Here is a 16,135-nt window from a genome sequence, read left to right on the forward strand (position 1 = left end):
AATGCATGAACTGGCCCTGGCTTAGTTGGAGACAACCTTTATCTTTATTAGGTCAGCAAAGATGTCACAAAATGATGCGTAAGCTTTCAAGTTCTCTTGAAGTCTTCATCAGGCTAGATAGCAAAGAAATGCAATGGGGGTGGGGATGTGAATGGCAAAGTGTGTTTGGAAGTGTAAGTATTTATTAACACAGCCAATCTAAACATATTTTTGGTCAAGTAAATCCTCTTGATTTTGATGGATTTTCCTGGATTAGGCCAGATCAGATACTTCATGCACTACCTTGCACCAAGGAATAGATTATTCTATTATTTTCAGCATTTCTTAGAAAATAAACCAGGTAATTTCAAAATCAGGTGGTGGCTGGCTGATGTAATCAAATGTGTTGCCTATAGGATACTTTTACATGCTCTAATAATGAGAAAGTTATGTCCTACTTTTTTTTAACCCGTGTTGACCACCAATGGGATTAAAAAATAATAATCTAAATGATTTGGGGAACTTTACCATTTTAAGTTTTGATCATTTGCAGTTTTGAATTTATATGTTTTAACTTAATCTTCCATTGTTTTATTTGCATATGTGATTTATATTGTAATGACCATCTGGCTGATTAATTGGGTGGTTTAGGATTGTAGCCTTATTTTAATTTCCAGTTTATTGTTCAGTTGTTATTGTTTTTAACTGTATTTATATAGGCAACCCAATGATGTAGAATGCAATAGTATAATGCAAGAACAAATACAAAGGTATGGCAACATAAACATTTTATAACCCACAGTTACAAGAAAGAGATTGCAGTTTACAAGAAGAAACAGTAGCAAGGAAAGGATAACAATATTTTACAGTTACCAGTTATAATTTCTTTGTGTAAAGTGATTCTCCTTTGAGTAAGCTGTGATGATAGATAGATGATGATAGATAGATGATAGATAGATAGATAGATAGATAGATAGATAGATGATAGATAGATGATGATGATAGATAGATAGATGATAGATAGATCGATGATATAGATGATAGATGATAGATAGATAGATAGATAGATAGATAGATAGATAGATAGATATAGATAGATGATAGATGATAGATAGATAGATAGATAGATGATAGATAGATAGATAGATAGATAGATGATAGATAGATATAGATAGATATGGATAGATAGATAGATAGATAGATAGATAGATAGATAGATAAGATATTCCAAAGTGTGTTTAGCAAAGACAGAATACACTAAAAAATAGATTCTGGATTGAGTTGCTTAAATTCAGAGATGGGCAACTTGTTACCCTCCAGATGTTGTTGGACTACAATGTCCATCATCTCTGACTATTAACTAGGGCTTATGGGAGCTGGAGTTCAGCAACATCTGAACAGCTGTGGCTGTACTCTGCAGTCCTCCACATCCTTACAACCTACTTGCTAGCTAATCAATGAAATAATTGCAGCTGTCTTCTGAGTAAACATGAATAGAACATATTCACATGACAGACAAAAAAAATTGTCTTGTAGGAGAAATGTGTAACTTCTTTCAGTAGCATGAGACTGCAGACTTAGGCACATGAAGGTGTTTAGGGGAGGAGGGAGATGCACAGTTAGCTAGTTGTGTCAGAAAAGGAAATATAGTTCATGTGGTTGAGGTGAAGCAGGAATGGAAAAAAAGGCGAGCAAGCAGGCCATACAGCTGTGCAGGGGCAGCTGTGCATGGCACATACAAACAGAGAAGTGGGAAGGAAGTGGATGGTATATTTTAATAATAGAGTCTCTGGCATGGCCATGGTCATCACTAAGAAAAGGGGAAAGTGTGGAGAGACAAACAATTGTGTATTGTTTTTGGCACCCATCTGTCTCAGGAGACAATGGAAGAATGCACCTGTGGAGATAAAGTCAAACCATTAGAGAGTTACAGTGCATGCTGCTGCTGTAGAAATAGATATGGGAGATACAGGTACATGTTTTATTGCAGGTGTCACAGATGAAGGCGTCCGGTTTTGCTGCTACAGGTGCACCATGGTGCTTCTTCTCCCTGCGCTCCTCCCAGCAGTCATTCTTCCTCTGGTCACTGCTGTGGATACAAAACCTGACTGTCTGTCTCCAAGCACTGCAATTATCTGCAAGAGATTCCCATATAGCAGGGTTAATGTTGCCAGCCTTCATGTTGCTGTTGCAGACATCTTTGTAATGCAGAGCTGGTCTGCCAACAAATATGCATGTCATTGTCTTAAATTACTCATTGGCCTAAGAGATCCAGGCTGACAGGTAACTAAATAGCAGTGCTTCAGTGAATGAAGCCGGGTCATTATGTTAGCTCCCTTGCTGGCTGGTTACTGTTGCTTTGCTGGATCCCTGGGTCCAGATCACAACCTCAATCTGTTTGGCTTCTCCCAAGGATCTAACATTCTGTTGGCCCCAGATCACTGCCTCTCCTCCCACTGCACCCTTCAGAATTCTTCAAGTCTCTGATCTCCTCCCACCTCTCCTCCCCATTTGACTACTCCCACCCAAATGTCTCAACAGGACTCCTGACACATGGATCCAGAACTTAGTTCTGTGTTACTTTCTCCATAGATGCATCTTATTCTTGCCCTAATTCAGTACTATGCGACCCTGATAAGCACATAGCCCGGCAAGATGGTTGATAGCAAGATGAATGCACACATTACTTTGCATCACATTTAATATCAAGGTTCGGGAAGAATTACTGTTCCTGACAAAGATCGTTTCTGGTATCACAGAGAAATCTCATTGATCCAAAGTGCGGGTTTATAATGAAAAGATATTTAAAGCAAGATCTTGCTCTTTCCTGAGATAATATAAAACAAAATTGGACACCCACTTCTTTTTATTGCTAGCAAGTGTAGATATTAACTCTGCATTGCTATTAGGGCTGAGCCAAAAGTGGTCTACCAAAGTTTTCCAGGAAGGAAGGGACTGAAACTCTCCAACTTCTCAGGAGAAGCTTGAAAATTAACCCTCACCACAAAATCCAGAATTCTGTTTTCTGAAAAATTACATGTCAGTATTAATTAGTATTACCAGTTGCAGAATAAATGTCAATATCTAGTTCAGAGGATTTGCACATATGTTTGCAGATAAGCACAACCCCTGTTCTTCCATGGAAACAGCTCATAAAGGATTGCCTCAGGGTTCAATGCATTGTGCCATATTTTGTGCCAGTAAAATGCTGGTGTTTTTTTGGCATTGCTGTGCCAAAATCTGCCTTCTACTTTCTGAATAGCTTTCATCCCCTTTGAAAGGGTTTCTCTTTTTCCTGCTGGGGAGAAAGTTTGGTGAGAAAAGCCTTTATATGAGTAAATTACACATACACATGTGCTGGATTATTGCAATGTGTTCTTTGTGGGGCTGCCCTTGGGCCTGGCCTGGAAGCTCCAGCTGGTGCAGAATGCAGCAGCTAGAATGATGATGGCAGCCAACAACATGTGATACATCTGCTAAAAAGTTCTTCAGTGGCTGCCCATATGCTACTGGGGCAGGCTTGAGGTTCTTGTGTAGATATAGAAACCTCTGAAAAACTTGGATTCAGTATACTTTAAGAACCACCTGAGCCCTTATATCCCAGTTTGATCAGTGAGATCATCAAGATGAGCGCTTTTAGTTGTATCCCATGTTACGGAAGAACAACTAGCCTCCACTAGCCTCTACAGCATTTAGGTGTTGCTGGTTCTGTACTGTGGAACTGTCTCTTCCAGCCTTGTTTTGCCAAACATGCTTGCTTTTGACTTTCAGGCATCTCTTGAAGACCTTTTTTCTCTGGCAGGCCCTTGCAGTTGCTTTAATTCATTTACCGTTTTGGTGATTATTTTCATTGTTTTAATGGTGTTTTGTTGTACCACTGCCTTGATATTTAATAATATGGAGGTACAGAAATACTTTTCTAAACATGAATGAATATTACATTAGGTAAAATTGCTTGCAAAAAAATGTGCATATTAGGCAAAACTGCATACAAAATTGTGTGAATTGCTGACAAAATTGCAGGGGGCTTCCTTTTAAAAATATATATGCAGAAATATAGTGAGTGGCTGTTGGAATCCAACTCATATCAGCCTCAGCTGTAATTGCCGGAGGTCAGAGATTATGAGACTGGTAGCTAGAAATGTAAGAAGGCATCACTTTCCATTCTGCCCTGTATTCGTCTCATGCAGCACTGTTTATATTCTACTGCAGTTTGACTTCTGCTGTGGAGAAATTGTGTAGCTTATGTAACTTACATAATTAAGTAGCTAAATTATATTTAAAAATCATGCTGTTGTTACATTATGCAATCCCATTCATTTCAGCGCTAAGGAAAAACAATGCAAATGAGGGAGAATATAATCAGTTACATGTTATTTGTGTACTGAAAGCAACAACAGCAACAGTGAATACTGATCATATTCGCTGAAATGATTTCCGTTTCGGACATGGAATGAATAAACAAACACTGCCAGTTTCTGCTCCAATTTTTGTTTTCTTCAGAATTCTCAGACAGCCCTAGTTGTAATCCAGACCATCGGAGAGGTCAAAGGTCCCTCATCCCTGGTTTATACTGCCCTTTCTTTTATTTTACTGCAAGTCTTCTTTTTTTAAAAAAAGCATTCATGATTGCCATGTTAAGTCAATGATGTTTCCATCAAATTATAGTGCATACTGTGAATTAGACCAGGTGGTACAGAAGTCATAGGTTAGAAAATTAATTAATGTCTCGTTGTTGTCTTTTTGCAAACTGAAATCAGCTCTGTTGAGAGCCAACTCAATTTGATTCCTTTTATTCCAGAGTTGTTTCCATACCAGCTCATCTTTATTGAGAACTTTGTGATTGTAACAGCTGGTGCTTGAGTTTATTCCCTGCCCTCCCCCCTGTTCTTCATCCTTCCCCCCCCCCTCTTTTGCATCATGTAATTTCGATTGTATATCTGAGATCAGTGACTATCTCATTTTCATATTGATTTGTAAGATGTCCTGGGAGCCTCTTCACTGAAGAGCAGGGCAAAAAGAAAAAGGTTTAAATAAATAAATAAAATTGACATTTCTTATAAGTACACAGGAAAATTAATGAGAAAATCCACTTGTCTAAGGTTAAATATTATCCATACTTTAGAGTAGTCCTAGAATATAAAAGGGATGATTTTTAGCATGCTGCTTTTCACTTATAATTAAGGTGTAATTGGTGAGTGGTGGCTGCTTTTAATAATTTTGTATTGGGAACTTATAGTGACTTTCTCGAGGGTGCATTGAAGGAGGAAGTACTTTTGTATTGCCTTGTATAAAAGAGAGAAAATATGAAGTCCTCAATATATTATCCCAAATGGAATGTGGCCCTCAACAGAAAAAATAAATGCTGCCACTCCTGTGTAACCCAAACGCAGTATCCATTACGCAAATCCTTTGGAAGCATCTTTAACATCTCTAAAAAGAATCCCTTCTGAAACAAGAAGGCTGGGATTAGAACACTCAATTCTTTGAGTTTTGCTGCCACCAGATGCATGGACTCTTGTGTCATTAGGTCATTTTTAGAGAGACTCGGGGGAACTGATGGTTACCATACTTTAGGCAAGCCTCCAGCCAACTACAAGAGTGTGCTAAACTACAATAACAATTGATTCCATTGTGAGGTGAATGATTAATTCCATTGGGATCCAGCCAGTTGGTTGTTGCAAAGGTAACCAAGTGACGGGGTGGGGGATACTGACTCCATTCATAGCATAAAGCTAATGGCTGGCTGGGAGGAAAGAAAAACTTGGGTCAAACAGACAGGGCGGTCAAACAGACATGTATTTCTGAATCCTCAGTGTTAAGAGTCCCTTTATTTCTGATATGCAGTTTTCTTTATGTTGCTAAAATGGCACCAAGCGCACACAAGGATGAATTTAGAGCCCATGTAACTACCCTAGGCCCCTTGGTGCATTTGTTGGCTGCAGAATTTCATGACAGAATTCACACAGAAGTAATTCTGCATGCACTCCTTCTAGTGTGTTGCTAATGGCACAGCAGTAATCGCTCCTCACCCCATTGCTGCAAAAGTCAACTATTTGGAAGTTACTGTGTTTTCTTCAAGGCACAACAAATGCACAGAAAGCACCTGGGGCAAGCAATATCCCAAGTAGTCATCTCTTTTTTGCTGTTGGGGTGCCTCCCCTCACTGCCATCCACTGTTTCCTGTGATGCAGATTTAAGTGCCCAGGGTTTTCTTTTTTTAGAATGAAAAGTTCCCAGGCAAAATTAACATAAAAACAATGTCAGTCATTTTTTTTTACAAACAAAAATCTGGTCCTAGCACAAATAACCCCTATAGCTATTTGTCTGCAACTGGCCAGGTTTACTTTTTTTTTTAATAAAATTTTTATTAATTTCCAATTTTTAACAAACACAAAAACAACATAAAAACAAACACAAAAAATCATAATTTCTTTACCTTATTTCCATAAACCTCTTTTCTCGGACTTCCCCATACCTTCCCCTTTTTGCATCCTTTATTTTAACAATTGTTCAACAACCCTTTTAGCCAATTAAATATAAATTCATTCTCCTTTTCAATTTCACCCTAAACTAAACACAATTTACCGCTGTAATTCTACGTCTTCCTCTCCCTCAGCATTTTAGCACTCCTCAATTTTATAGTAGCTCTTAAGATATATTTTAAACTTCTTCCAATCTTCTTCCACAGTCTCTTTCTCTTGGTCGCGGATTCTGCCGGTCATTTCTGCCAGTGGTTTACTGTGTACGGGTACTTATCTGAAGTATGCCATTTTCATACAAATTGCCCATAATGAATAAAGGAGATTAAGTGAATTATTTTTGACTACCACAAAAGTTAGTACTCTGAAATTCGACAGTTTCATGCCCTCGAAAGGGTCTGCCATGCCTACAAACGCCATCCAATTCTGCCAAAAATAATAATGAAAAATAGATGGCTACTTTTGCAGGATTTCTTTTTAAAGGTGTCCAGGGCACACATGGACACACACAAACTGGATCTATTTGTGTGACCAGGCCATGACAGCCACAGGCCCCAGGGATCGTAGGAAAGGAATAAAGACTCTGACAACGTGTTATGGAATTAAATTAGGCCACAACTTTACTAAACTTCCGAATGTAGGAAGACCTTGACTTAGGCCTTGGGTGTGTACCCCTCCCAGCCCCCCAGCTGGGGGAACTGGGGAACATCAGGGTAAATGGGATATGGGGGTGCACTGTGAGATGTATGTGTAGCAGGCAGCCAAGCCCATATCCCCACATGCAGGGTAGTTCACTGACGACCTTTCAGTGTATGGCCAGTGACACCCATATATATAACCCCTTTAAGAGGGGGACCCTGGAATCACCGCCGCAGGGGGGTGAGACACCACTTTAAAACCACCAGCAACACCCCATTATAGGGAAGAAAAGACTAAAGGATTCCACCCAAGGCCATAAACCACCCAAGTTGTGACAAATTGCTATGGGGAAGACAAAGCCTGCCAATGCAGGAAAATTTCTTCCCGGTCCTTCAACAGCAACCAGTCAAAGACTGCAGCAGCGCCCGTTAAACAAGAAGAAAAAGTTAACCTGCAAACAAGAAAACATTAAACTAAGGGAGGGTAGGGTGGGTGAATCTCCTGAGCCGACTGCCTGGCTACTGTTGGCTGCACCCCCTATATATTAATGGGACTGGCCTCACCTCCCAGCAATGAAACTTGACTACCAAGGCTGGGCGTGAACCTCCAAATATTAACACTGAGAGGCAGGCCAGCCCGTTTGCCATTAACTTCCCTGGGAACTGTAGCACCGCGTGCAATCCCACAAAGGGCACCCACAATGTAAAGTGTGAGTGCTCATTGTCTTTAATTTGGAAGGCTTTGTTTTTTCTCTGGTGGAGTTATTGTGCCTTCAGATTTCATTCACATTCACATATGCTAACATGAAAAAGTTACAGCTTTCCTTTTTTAAAATCCCTCAAAATAGTGAATGGAAAGGCACAAAACTTCATTTTTTCTCACTCAGGATTCCGATTCTGACTTCATGTTGAATCAGAAACATCTAAAGTGCTTTAGTGTGGTGTAGTGGTTAAGAGCGGTAGACAATCTGGTGAACCAGGTTCACTTCCCCGCTCCTCCACATGCAGCTGCTGGGTGAGCTTGGGCTAGTCATACTTCTTTGAAGTCTCTCAGCCCCACTCACCTCACAGAGTGTTTGTTGTGGGGGAGGAAGGAAAAGGAGAATGTTAGCCGCTTTGAGACTTCTTCAGGTAGTGATAAAGCTGGGTATCAAATCCAAACTACTACTACTACTATTCTTCTTCTTCTTCTTCTTCTTCTTCTTCTTCTTCTTCTTCTTCTTCTTCTTCCCCAAAGCAGGATACAAAGTGAATCTGGTGCACACCGCTGCTAAATATACATGCAAGATCTACTGAAGAATGCTTTGGTTTTTCATATGTTCAATATATGATATCCAGCTGTGAAAAAACTCTGTTGTATTTTTATCATCCTTTCCTCAATTTGATTTAATTAGTAAGTTTTGACCACCTGTCTAATCAGAAATTTTAGTTCTCCGCCCTGCACTTACATAAACAATGCTTTCTTCATTTTAGCATAATAGCACAATTATCAAATGCAGCACTAATTCCTAAGATTGTTTTGGCAAGACCTTTGAAAATTATGAGGGATAAGGTGAAGATTGTGTAGTAAAAATAGTTTTTTTAATGGAGACAAAGAAAGGAAAGAGAGAGAGAGAGAGAGAGAGAGAAGAGGAGGGGTGCTACCACATATGAAATTACATCCATAGGGGAAGAAGGAGAGATTGGGCAGGATAAGAGAAGAATGCTAAAGGTGGAAGAGCAGAGGGCACAGGAAGAAACATGATGGGCCAATCACTGTTTCTTGGCCTAACCTATCTAACAGGGTTGCTGTGAGGATAAAAAGAAAACAAGAACCATATATGACACACTGCGGTCATTGGAGGATAATAGTTACCTTGTGGATCAGTACCTCCTTGTACAGTTTTGGTGGCTCTGCTGCTAACATGGCTGGATGCTTCCGCTTCCTGGTTCAGAGGGCTGGAAAGGCATACCTCATCTGGTTCCACATGTCCACAGTTAACTTGTTGAATCTAATAGCCACAGAAACGACCCTTTATACTCTAATGTACATATTAGCACATACTAAGATACCCCATCTGTAAATCAAGGGCAGAACACAGCCAAGGTTAAGTTATTTCCAAGTGCCATTGATTTTCTGTGGGACCTTGATTTTTGCTAACTGCAGAGCAAACTGTTTATAGTGAGCTAATCCATGCAAATGAACTTAAGCATGTAGCTGGCAGCATAACTTAGAAGCATGGCTGCCAAGGAAAGGATCAGGAAAGAGTATACTTTGGCTGGGAAGGAAGAGTCAGCCCAAGGAGAAGCATCCATAGGATTTAGACTGCAGCACTGAAAAACAAATGTACACACCACAGTAAAAGTTCTCCCATGCAAGCCTCCCGTGAAAATTGTGTTATTGGTTAACCTTATTCACTGCTGAAGGTCCAAGTAATGATTTTGTGTTCCCCATTTTGTCTGAAACACTATGTAATGTCTGAAGAGGTTGAATCATTTCTACTTTTCTCCCTCTTGCATTCTCCAGTAGTTGCACCAGAATAGCACTCTATCAAAAGAAAAGAAAGAAGTGTTGAAAGTCGAATTCCTCTGAAGAAATATTGAAAGGAGCTTCATTCAGTTCAAGCTGCTAAATGGTTTTATTTCCCATTTTGCTTTCCAGAGCTTGGAATGCCATAAAATAAGTTTTTGTGATTTGTGCAGGGCATGAGTAATGAAACACACATTTTGTGTTTGCTATGACTACCACAGTAACTCTCTCTAACAGTTCCTAATTGTAGAGAATACACAATAAGATAATGGGGGGGGGGGGGAGCTTTCATTTCCCCCACTATTCAATTGAAATACATAAACAATCTATGATGCCAGCCCATAATGCACTGAACACTTGCTTTGTATGTAGGTAGCCATGTAACGTCAGGTACAAAGAAGCAAACCTATGATTTTTGAAAATGAGGAACAAGTTGACCTCCATCACATCATTGACCTAAGCAAGTATATTTATAATAGGGTTGTGAATCATGTGTTGGAGGTTATCAATAAATACTTCTGAGAAATCTATTATCTTCCTTAACAAAATACTGTTTGCCCAGAAGTTTTTTTAAAAAGAAAAAAGAAGTCTGTCTTTATTATATTTTATTTAAAAATAGACTATTATAACTTTTAGCCTGGACCGCCAAAAATCATGGTTATAGCGTAAATCCTCAGGAGGTAGTGAGCCTCCAGATTGTAACTCCCTGGTAGTGGAGAATACAAAATATCTGCAGAACTGACATCAAGTACACTCGGGCTGCATTCACAGACAGTTTATTTCATTTTCCAGCTGTTTCCCTAACTGTTCATTTCCACATTCCGTTCGAGCTTTCACATGATAAAGCACCACTTCTGGAAAACTAAAGGATCATAGTGCATGTTTAGCTCTCATTTCTGTGTTATTTCATTCAGGGCGGGGGCAGAAAGGGTGAAGGAGTAGTGAAATTGTCCCACCGTGTTCGTTGTTGTGCCATACCACACCCATTAGCCTGAATGAAATTTAGTGAGACATGGCAGCACATAAAAAGCCACCATTCCACAACACAATGCAATGTAAAAAGAACATTCAAAACTGGGACAGAAACCCTAGCATTATAATTTGAAATAGTAACAGAATATTCCCACTTCTGAATGCACAATCAGAGATGGATTTAGGGCAGTGCAACCGGTTCTGTCACACTGGGCACCAAGCCTAGGGGTGCTGCGGGGTGTTACAGCTTATAACTTAATGAACTGAGCAAAATGGAAGGTGACAGTCTGGGAGCCACCAAATTTTGACCTTGCACAGGGAGCCGCTGAAATTTGAAAGACCAAAGTCCAGCCCTGGCAGAATTATCATGAATATTATTGTGTTACTTGTCCTGATTATACTGCTAGTGGTTCTATCCTGCATTATAACACTTCTTTTACACTGCATTACCCCCACCCTCAATGGACAGACAGACAGACAGACAGACAGACAGATGATATAGATTCTATTAGGGTTGCCATATGTCCTCTTTTTCCAGGACACGCCCTTTTTTCATGGGTAGAGTTGTCATAGCGATCCATAGTTAAAAGTAAAAGTTGGCAAATGTCTCCTCTTTTTCGCTCTTCAAAACATGGCAACCCTATAAAAACAAACAGAAAAAGAAGAAACATACATGAAAATGTAAAAATAATGTTACTTACAAAGTGGGGCACATATCTATCCTCCCTCCCCTCCTTTTTAACAAACTTTGTTGAAAATGTTAAAAACAATTACCAAACGCCATGTGTTGTCTCAGTTTCTCATCAAGACTGTAAAATGTGATGAGACACTAGTAAATATATTTATTTATTTATTTACTTCTTTAAAAGTATTTATTTGCATGTTCAGACCCAGAGAACTCCCCCCCCCCAAATAAACACACATTTGACTCAAATTTTAGTTTTGGTTTTTGGCAGAATTTAGGCCACAACTTTATTGATTACAGAAAAGTGAGTGGTTGCATAAGCTCTGGTTTGACTAGCAGGGAACCAGCATAGGTCAGCCAAGGGTGAACACCTGAGGTAGGTGAAAAGCCCGGGAACAGACTCTGTTCTCTCCCCAGATGCTCCCCTGGTCTCATGCACGGGCACAACCCCCTCTTGGGGGTTGACCAAACCAAGTTGAGTCCCTGGATTCCTTTAACGTAATACCCTTCTCATAGGGATGGCGAGACCGTTTTCCCATCCCTATTACCTGAACCAGAGCCTATCCGCAACCTTACAAGTTGTGACGATTTGCTACATGGCAGGCGAAACCCAAATGGCAACAGCCAATCAGCCAAGTGAGGAAAATTTCTGCTGTGCCCCTGTCCCAACGACAGACGACACACGACGGCATAGCAAGGTCAATCGCAAAATGCCCCCAAAATAGTGGACCTGACTTTGTTAAAGCCTGTGAGTTTTCTATAAATCCAAGCTGTGCGTGGGCCTCCCACCTCAGGCCTTTGTTGGAATTCCCATCCACTTGCCCTGTTCTGAGTGTCCACCCCAAAGTTGAATCGGCCAGTTTGTGTATGGACCTTGCTATGGTATACTTTTCATCTACCTCATAGCAATCGTCACAACTTTTGGCGGATAAGGCATTGCGGTGGTGTTTCCCATCTGGTGGTCCACACAGGGACCGATGGGCCACAGTGCCCTTCTGGGTGGTAGCCCTGACAGGTCACTCCAATTTAATGTATGATCCATCAACCAGCAGGATTGATACCTGATACATATCCAGTGCCTTCACCAAAGCCTACTTACATCTGAAATCAATAGTAGTTGTGGCCTATGTCAACCCAGCACTAATGCCCTGCATCTTATTTCTGCCCTTCAGTGGCCCTGCCCATGCTGCATGCTTCCTACACATGGGTCCACAATAACAACTCAGGTTTTATGCATCTAGATGTCCTGATCTTACAGGTTATGTACACCTGACAACCATTTGCATTGGCTGTCCCTTTGTATTATGGAGCATCCTTTAGCTCTGAGTTTATAAAAGAGACAAATTTACACTAACAGCCAAAATTTCTGTTATTTTTACAGGTGTGTGTGTGTGTGTGTGTGTGTGTGTGTGTGTGTGTGTGTTTATGGTATTTCAATGTAACCTCATAGCCAATGATTTCTGGGTGGTGTCCATTATTTTTTTATTTTTGAAAATGCAATATTAAAACAATAAAAAGGCAAATGCAGCATAAAAGACAACAAAGAACAGCAGAGGGAGAATAAATAAAATGAATCAATATCATAAAACTCTCATAGCACAAGCAAATCCTAACTTATTGTTCTTAGAACGGGGCGGGGGGGAGGTCATTTCTCCTCCTCTTAATTCATGAAGGCTTTTGAATATACAAGTACAGAAGGTAAATCTTTTCTTAAGTGCCATAAAGAGTATAACCCTTAAATGGTATAAGGCAACCAAAGCAATGCAATTGAGGTAGAGAAATTTAAATCTTTGATCTATGTAGCTTCTGAAAAAGATGTTTTGCTTAAGCACAGTGTAGCCAAGTATGAATTGACAGAGGTATAATCACTGGTGGTTGGTTCCAGCCTTGTGACAGGTAGGCAGTTCTAGAAAAAGATGTGCACAAGGAATGTGATTCAATTCTGTTTGCTTCAATCATTTTTCACTGTGCAGAAAAAGTTATGGGGAAAATGAATGGAGAGTACATGAAAGCCATATGCATTGTTAGCAAATGAAGACACTGTTTGCATATGATAATTTCCATGTTCACGGGATACCAAATTTATTTAGCAAGGCCACAATCCACATAATTCAGAGAAACTGCTTTGCCAGAACCAAAAGCTTGATGTATTCAAGGTCTTCCTTAAAATGCCGCAAAGAGAAACTTTGCTGCACGAATTAAGCATTCCTTGTGATAAAAGACATTCGTGTTGTTTATAGCACTTTTTTCGTCCCTATATGGCAAAGTGAAAAATGTATTTGAGGCCAAAGGAATAGCATATCTTTGCAGAGCGGCTTAAGCAGATTTCCTATTCACTGAACAGATAAATGAAGCCAGAGAAATACGTTAGAGAAACTGCTGCTTTGAATGCTAGCCCATTGCCTTGCGATATCCTCCGCAGGAAATAGACAATCACAGGTACTCACTGTCAAATCCAGTTTCCAGCTGAGATGCAGAGCCTGCTGCATGCATTGCAATACAACCTCTGTCCTTCTCCCTTTAACCAGTTGTTTCTCTTTGGTATGAAACAAAAGGGAAATATACAAGACAGAAACAGTTCTTTCACAGCTGGTGACTGATAATGGGGCGGTTACACCACAAAGATAATAACGGTACAATAATATGTATAAAGATGTTTTTATGAGCTAAATATCTTTAAATGCAATAGGCAGTATGTTTTAAAAAGAATCATATGTGGCATTTGAGTACTATAAACAACAGAGGGTTTGTGACATTATTATTTTTAAGAAAACCACATTTATTATGGCACAAATGTTGACCAGTTGATTTCTACTGACACATGAAATGTTAGCCTGAGTTGCAGGCGTGTGTGTTTGCACATGCATGTGCACATCAGAGTGCAAGGCTGCCATCATGCAGCCCCTATTGGAGGATTTGTAATGCTTCATCACAATCCTGGATTTGCATGAAGTCAGGGCAGAGTAATGAGTAAAACAGAATGCAGGTTGCACAACAACATGACCATGGCATAGGAGTGAGAAGAGAGAATCATAGAATTGTAGAGTTGGAATGTGGCCCAAGGGTCATGTGTTCCAACCCCCCCAAAAAAGTGATGACTTAAAACAATGGCAGATGCTTCAGTAAAGCAAGGATGAGAGAGGGAACAGAGAAGAAAATTGTGATTTTAAACAACAGCAGAGGTTTGAGGAAAGTACCTTCATGTGATGGAGTATTTGAAGTTTCTGCATCATTTTAGCTTAGGCAAACCGATTCCACTTTCCAAATTGCTAGGAGAGTTGGAATGCAGTTATTATTTGGTTTTCACATTGCTCTGAAATTTCTGAGGCTCAGCTCAGAAATGCGCACCAACATGAGTGTTTTATATTACAATGCATGCAAAAATGCATATTTTACGAAAATGTGTTAATGTGTGTTTTGGATAAGCTTTGCAAAGGAAAGGGCAAGCTGATCTCCTTGAAAGCATGGGTTCTCTGAATGTCACCAGATTTTATCCTTGTAGCCAGTATGGCAACACTAACATACACATGAAACAATGTGGTGCTTTAGATGAGGAACTTATGTAAATTGGAATCAAACGTTCCAGAATGTCAGTACAGACTTTTCTCACCATTGCCTCTTTGCTATTTTAAGCAATGTGGAATAGCTAATGCTAACCAAGCATAACATAAAAAGCAACTCGTGGCAGAATTAAGCTCAGTGGGCATCTTAATGAAAATGGGTTCAAAATGAAGACCTGATTGAATAATTCAGTAAGTACCATGTGAAGAAACTTAAAAAACACAAGCAACCCCAAAAAAAAACACCTATTCAAGTCTACAATGATTTGTGATCTGGAATGGAAAGGATTAATCAAGTCTTGCTATTTTCTTTCTCATTCAAATGTGAATCATAGAATCATAGAACTGTAGAGTTGGAAGTGATTGTGAGGATCATCTAGTCCAGACATGTTCAACTGGTCGACTGCGATCAACAGGTAGATCCCCGGGTGATCGTGGTCAGTCACGGGATTCTTATTGATCATGGGATTAAAAAGGGGGGGTTGAATGTCTCTGCTCCCTTCCCCCCTTTTTCAGTTCCTCCATCGCATCATGCGGGCGGTCATTTGGCGTTTGTTGATGTTGATTGTGGATACAATAATTGTCTATTTCAGTGTGTGCGTTTGTTAGTTGTGGATTTTTCAGTGAGCGATGTATGGCATTTCCCCATAAAAAAAGCTCAGCAACTCTGGTCTGTCCCCCCTTCCACCCACGCTCCTCCTCCCTCCAATGACAATGGATAGATCACTGCTAGATTTTTTTATACTGGGAGTAGATCGCAGTCTCTTGGGAGTTGGATGTGCCTGTATCTAGAAGCATACTACCTTTAACAATGGATGTGGAACATAGTCATTGTGGCTAGTAGCAAGGGCTTTTTTTCAGCTGGAACTCGCCAGGACTCAGTTCCGGCACCTCTCAGGTTGGCACCATTGCCTTTGTAAAAGAACAATGGAGGTGTTCATGGTAAGTGCTAGCACCTCTTTTTCTAGCAAAATACCATTGGTCAAGTTTGCTAGGGCTGATGCACTTGCAGTTCAGCAACAGCTGGAGGGCCAAAGGAGCCCCACATCTGCATTAGATGGCAGTGTGTATTATTTCTCTTATTTCAAAGTGTGGTTAGTCAGCCCTGCTGCATTGGAATCTTTCCTTCACATTCCATGCATGGAAAATTTAACATAATCTAAGCAACCGCATGGGAAGGAGTTGTTCCAGTGAATGCATCTGAACCCACAGGCATGCCACCACTCACATTTATTCACACACTTTTGGTAGTTCAAGAGATATAGGATCTTTTGCTAGAGTTATGTGTGTTTGTTATGTGCGTATGTTGT

At 40.1% G+C, this 16,135-nt stretch overlaps 3 long non-coding RNA genes across 4 annotated transcripts in view; 1 reads left to right on the forward strand and 2 right to left on the reverse strand.

Moving 5' to 3' along the window:
* Positions 1-16,135, reverse strand: part of LOC307207744 — a 962,945-nt gene that overhangs the window by 370,100 nt on the left and 576,710 nt on the right. The gene's annotated exons all lie outside the window — the stretch shown is intronic.
* LOC307207739 overlaps positions 1-16,135 on the forward strand; it is a 185,742-nt gene that overhangs the window by 62,271 nt on the left and 107,336 nt on the right. The gene's annotated exons all lie outside the window — the stretch shown is intronic.
* LOC307207698 overlaps positions 10,150-16,135 on the reverse strand; it is a 73,507-nt gene continuing 67,521 nt past the window's right edge. For both annotated transcript variants that reach the window (XR_013834764.1, XR_013834765.1), the window contains 2 exons: positions 13,713-13,801; positions 10,150-11,220 (listed from right to left, as the gene is read on the reverse strand). This is a non-coding gene — a long non-coding RNA (uncharacterized lncRNA). The remainder of the gene's footprint in view (positions 11,221-13,712; positions 13,802-16,135) is intronic.

Source organism: Podarcis cretensis (genome assembly GCF_951804945.1).
Source record: "Podarcis cretensis genome assembly, chromosome: Z".
NCBI classification, from domain to species: Eukaryota; Metazoa; Chordata; class Lepidosauria; order Squamata; family Lacertidae; genus Podarcis; species Podarcis cretensis.